This window comes from Stegodyphus dumicola, chromosome 8, assembly GCF_044657685.1.
Source record: "Stegodyphus dumicola isolate Sdum_Otavi_A_Nest chromosome 8, ASM4465768v1".
NCBI lineage: Eukaryota > Metazoa > Arthropoda > Arachnida > Araneae > Eresidae > Stegodyphus > Stegodyphus dumicola.
The window spans coordinates 4,502,701-4,509,263 of record NC_140775.1 but is presented as its reverse complement, the minus strand read 5'-3'; positions in this window follow the sequence as shown (position 1 = coordinate 4,509,263).

Sequence of the window (6,563 nt, the reverse complement as noted above, 5' to 3'; positions counted from 1 at the left end):
TCTACTGTAAACAAGCTGGAACAATCAGCGACACAGCCTTCATAATGTCAGATAATAACGGTGGAGACAGCTTCACTGCAAAGCACCAGAGTACAGCTCCCCACTCTGCTTGGTCGTTCTCGGAACTCCACGTACTCTCGAGACTCTCCACGCTACAGCTCGCGATGCATTCGACGACGCACAGAACACAGCTCCCGACACTTCGGTTCAGTCGTTCCCGGAGCACAACACACTCTCTCGACGATGCTTTCGGTGCACTCGGCACTCGCTGACCGACTGTCAACTCGATCGACTCCACACGGACTAACTGACGAGACGAACTAACTAACTCACTGCGGACCAGCAAGGTTTATATAGCTTTCGGCTTGTGTTCGAGAACATTCTGAGCTAAACAGATAAGAATTCGATTCAGAAGGTTCTCCATCCGTCCATGGCCGAGTTCTAGCCAAATGTGTCAACCCTGCCTTCCTTGCTATTTTATGGCAACCCTAAACTGCTTTGCGGGGAAGCCATCTTACCGCGTCTATACATTTCGTAACAATATTATTAAGAATAGTCACTACCTAACTACACTAGCATTGGATTCGGAAATATATCTGTGTCCGCGGAAAATTCAGACATACAATGATCTAGAATTAGTTAAAAAGGTATTATCTATTTTACAAATTTGTATAATTGTTTTTAAAAAAAGTACAATTTTTAAATAATTAAAAGTTTAATATATATTATAAGTATCTATATTTATTTATAACAATATAATAATACATTAATACAATTAATTAGTATGTATACATTTTTCTTGCCATTGGATGAAGCAAATTTATCAATTACTTCATCATAGTCGATCATTTCAAATTTTTCTCTTTCCACATTTAAAAATGCTAGATGACTTAGCGTATCTTTTCCCATCGTTGATTATAAATATGTCAAAATTTATTTTAATTTTCTGAACGAAAGTTCATAGCTAGAATTTGATAATGAAATAATAAGGAATATTTGAAATGCGTCTCTTAGGTTTGGAAAAACATTTTCTCCGTAGATCTGTAATAGAGTTTTAGATTTAGTGTCTTTTCTACCGCGGAGTAACGTTTTGCAGTCACATTCCCTGCCCAAAACAATTAGGGGATAATATTACGGTATAAAATAAACATAATCGACAACCTTTTTAACAAGAGGAAATAGAAGAGATTATAAAAGAAAATTATAACGTTTACGAAGTTGGGAATGTGCAAATTTAGTCTGTGACGCTGAAAACTGTGCGTTTTAGATAAGGAGTAAAGAGCGACGTGCAGCATTCCTTCTGTAGAAGGAGATTAAAAACAACTGACACGCTTTGAATGCTTTGGAGCAATGAATATACGATGTCTCAGCAAGATGACTAATCGGTAGAATCGGTAGCCAGGAAGGCCATCAGTCGTTTACAGAAGAGTCAAACACAATCCATTCTAGCGGAAACTTTAGGAGTTTCCCAAAACGTCATTTCCAAATTATGGAATCGGTTTTTGAAAACCGGATATGTTTGAGAAATTCAGAACAATGTCGTGTTATCGTTTTAAAACAAAAAGCGGAAGCTATACGTGCATTACGTTTTTTTTTTTTTTAAAAATAAAACTATATCTCTATTTTTAGAAAAATAAAGTGGTCAGAAAGAACATTTTGTATGCGGAGATATTTGGTTGATGTACTGCAAACATTTTATCAGACAAATCGAGGAAAAAAGTAATTAATTAGATTACAATAATTATTAATTTTAAATATATTTTCCAGAAATCGATCAAAATAAAAACTGAAATTTTCCGGAAAATATTGTTTGGAGACCATTTGGCGCTCCTCTGAAAGCGGCGCCCGGGGCATCATACACCCCCTTGCCCCCTCTCGCTACGCCACTATTAAAAAGGCAAAGAAAGCCATCTATGAATTTTCATTAAGAATGAAATTATTCTCAGAACAATTAGAGGATTCGAATTAGGACAGTCAAACTGCAGACATTGCATTTGAGTCTCTATCATCCTCTTCCAGCGATGAATTAGATTTTAAGAAATATTTTTGGATAACATTGAAAAGGCTAAGGCAAAGGAAATGAATATAAAGAACCAAGAGCCTTTAGATATAAAAATGAAAAAATAAAAACAAGATTTTTACACGGCCTTTGAAGAAATAGAAAATAGGATTGCGCTTGCAAGACACTTTTTTTTAGAACAAATCGGATCTATGGCCCTCCAACAAAGATCTTGCCGAAGCTATACTGTTTCTTAGAAATAACTAATGCCAGTTTTTTTATTTAATAATAAATGCTAATTAATATAAATAATTTGCTAAGCCATCATTTTTTTTCTGTAGCATCTATTACTTCTTTTATATAAAAAAATAAGCTGTAACCCATGTGTATATATAAGGGAGTCGGAGTCTTTAAAATTCCAGGAGTCGGAGTCGGTCATTTTCCCTAACGGCTCCACAGCCCTGGTTTCTTCGACTAGTAAAAATTTTTGCTTTTAAAAGATAGTTTTATTGCAAATATTTATCATATATATTATTTTCAGTGTACCGTCATCTGAAAAGGAAGCTATAGGTTTTTACCAGAAAAAGGTATTTTACCAAAAGAAAGAATTACTGAAAATTGCCATAATATACAATTACATACGTATGTTACAAAAGAAACCATTTGTCGATGCAATGTCAGCAGCTTTAGGAAGAAAGGTCTGCGAGCTGAGAATTGGTTTATGGATCACAAATATCCTTTCTTACGGCACTGCGAGAATCAAGGAAATTGCGTAACAAAAAACACAGTAAGGCTCGCCATCACCTGGAATTCTATTTAGCAAACTTCAGGTTTCAGGCATTAAGTCGACCGTGATATTGTGTTTGAGCATAATAAGCAGCAACTGCTGAACTGTGGCCACCAAAAGGAGTTTGTAAAAAATGAATTTTAGTATGCATGTTATTTTTTAATAAATTGTTAACAAAGTTATGTACTTTAATTAGATAAATACTTTAAATTTTATTATTTCGTTCGAAAATAACAAACATAATGAGTATTTTTCAACTTTATTTAAAGCTTTTGTTACTCAGCTCTTAAGAAGATCGTTGCGATTTCAGTTTTTCAAGTTCTGTTTTCGCCTTTTCGGAAACAGACAATTTTAATTATTTTCCAGAGATAGATACTCTTCCGTACAAATAGATCAAATTTCTTACCTTTTAATAGGTAATGATATTTCCCATTACCCGGGTTTAGGTACCAAAATATAATGATGATATCAAGATTAAAGTCACTTATGTTCCAGTTGGGAGAGCATAGAATCGTTTTTCAAAATTCATAGAACACTTGGATGATCAGAATGATCATCAACGTAGGTTATAATCCAAGATAATTAATTTAATCATCAACTGTTTTACATATGCTCATTCCAAGTTCAAGTTTCAAGAGAGTTTGTCCCTGAAGGACAATTGTTTTCTATTTTTCGTTGAATCACTATAAATGTCCGTTTCACTTTTCAAACTGTCGCCACCCAATGTTAGAATCCTGCATTATATTTGAAGAAATTAAATAATGAAAATTCTGCATAAATGTATGCATATTTCTCGCGTTGTGATAAAACAACGGTACATAGAGCCATCGAATTTTGAATGGCGTAATCCTCCTACAAATATGGGCATGTGGAAGACCAAATTTGAAATTTTGAATTTGTTTTATTATCGATTTCATATTTTGTAAAACTTTAACGAATTTTTGATTAACAAACTCAAGGATTTCAAAGCGAGGAATGGCAACACTCTACGGGGAAAAAAAAAATTATCTCCAGCGCGCGGAACTGTGTATCGGAAATTCTTAAGATATGCTCATTTTAAAATTATTTTGCGGCATTGCTATTGAATTGAATTTTATGGTTTAAGTGCAAAGAACATAATATTTAATAAATAAAGGTAATACACAAAATGTTAAAAAAATGCCCCTTTGGACGTAATTTAAAATCGGAAACCTTTCAGATATTTTTTTTTTTTTTTTTTCCTTAGAGCGCGACTTATCTGCCAAAGGGGGAACACAATCCTACAAATACAAATTGGCCTCCATTTCACAGGTGTGCATAACGGAAAAGTACTCTTTATTTTTATGTAGCATCAGAGCTCATCAAACGCTATCGAAATAATCAGACGGAAAAAAAAAAGGTCTGTTTAAAAAAAGAAGATGTCTCTTTAAATAACCTGTAACATTTGAAATGAAATGACTGTTTTTATGAGTTTAGAGTATGAGATAAAGTAAGAATTTTGGAAATAAACGCGTCCTTCACTTCGCTTGCATAAAAAAAGGTTAGCGATAAGATACACGCAGATGATAATATTTTACATCCAATTTCGCATCGAAAGTGAAACTTGAAATGCGGACAGTTCCTGCTAAACCGAGCTTATAACAAAGATGATGTTCGCGATTGCACCAAACCGCGGTTAACTCGAGGGCAGTTAAGAAATGTAAAAGAATAATAACTCATATTATTTTAAATCAACAGAAAATATGTTTATGATTTTCAAATAGTTTAATCTAATCATCCCATTTTGTAAACTGTGGGTCGCGATCCCCGTGGGGGTCGCAGGACCTACAGCACGGGATCGCCAAAAATTTTAGCAGTTTTGATATTTCTTTAACTTATTACAATAATTTTACAATTACCAAATATTTTTACACAATGTATCTGAAAAAAGAAAAAGATAAGACAATACAGACAAAGGTTTGGTTTGGTTTATTTAATTACGGCAAAGGACACTAGGGCTATCTGCATAAGGGGAGGGATGCCTTCGTGGAGGACTTTATAAGGGAAACTGGCTCGTATACACGTTACACACGGAAAAAACCACGAAAACGTTCATGCAGTCAGCCCGTTCGCGGGATTCGAACCTCGGATCGAACTACCAGTGGTCAGCGACTTTACCGCTCGGCCGCCGGTGGGCTACAGACAAAGGAAAAAACGAAAACGTTCCGACAGCATTCTTTTTATAATATAAACGTTCCTTTCCTTGCTTTGCACGTGACGCTGTCATTTCGTATGTTACTTATTTAAAATGTTCACATTGTTCTATGGCTTAAAATTAGAAATTAAAGTTAATGACCTAAAACTGTAATAGTGATGGGGTCCCACAAAAGTTTCGTAAATATTATGGGTGTTCTGGGGTCGCGACTGCAAAAAGTTTAAGAAGCCCTGATCTAGAGAATGACGGCAAAGAAATTATTCAGATTGCGAAAAAAAAAATTGGCAGCGAAGGAATTTTACGTATATAAAGAAGGAAAATTCAAAGAATTAATGAACGTATGAACACCAGTTCATAGTGAAAATGCAGTGATATTGAAAAAGTAAGGCAAACGCCTTTAATTAAAAAAAAAAAAAAAAAAAAAAAAAAAAAAAAAAAAAAACTGTCAGATTTTTATATCACCCCCAAAGGGGCGTTTTTTTTTAACGTTTTGTGTGTTACCTTTATTTATTAAATATCATGTTCTTCGCACTTAAACCACATAACATTCAATTCAAGAGCAATAGCGCAAATCAATTAAAAAAGAACATATCTTCAGAATTTCCGATACACAGTCTTGAGCGCTGGAGATAATTTTTTTTTTTTTTTCCCTCGTACGGTGTTGGCGTGAATCGCTTTAAAATCGTTGAGTTTGTTAATCCAAAATTCGTTAATGTTTTACAGAATGTGAAACAGATAATAAAACAAATTCCAAATTTGGTCCTCCAGGTGCCCATATTCGAGTGGAGAACTACGTTTTTCAAACTTTGATGTCTCTAGGTAACGTTGTTCTTTTACAGTTCCAGAAACATGCATATATTCATGCAGATTCTTCATTATTTAATTTCTTTAAATATAACGCAGGGCTGTAATATTGGGTGGCAACAATCTGAAAAGTGAAACATCGTTTATAGTGAACTAACGCAAAATGGTAGAACGAAATTAATAGCTTTTCTGGGGAGAACTTCTCCTTTGGATTAACAAGGTAAATTAATTTTTAAAAAATGTTTAAAAAAGGAACAGGAACTTTCTCATTTTGCACTAGAGATTGGTCCAAATGGAGAAAGAACAAGACGGTATGCGAAAGCATTGAAAAAGTCTGCACGTCTTACCGCGAATTTTTAAAGAATTGCAAAAAAGTCACTGCAAAAAAGTCACTGTCCCGAGGAAATATCTCCAAATTTAAAAAAAAAAAAAAAAAAAAAAAAAAACCTTGTATCACGTATTTATTAAGTCATAAAAATTGTTTCAATTAACTTTTGTTTCATTTTTTCCTTTTTAATTACAGCAAAATGTAGGTGTGTTTAAATTATATACATTTATAATCTGAATTTTACCAAACACATTTTTTTCCATAGAAAGTTAACTTTGTAGAACGCGATTTTGCCGTACGTGCAATGTATCAATAACGTAACCTCCACGCTGGAAAGAGTTTATTATATTCTGATCGGCAAAGCACGCGAGAACTACCTGCCTAAGGGTAAGATTCCTTCGTGGAAGACTTTCTTAGGGAAACTGGTTCATATACAGACTCGTAGGGAAAACCACGAAAAGCCTGTACCCCG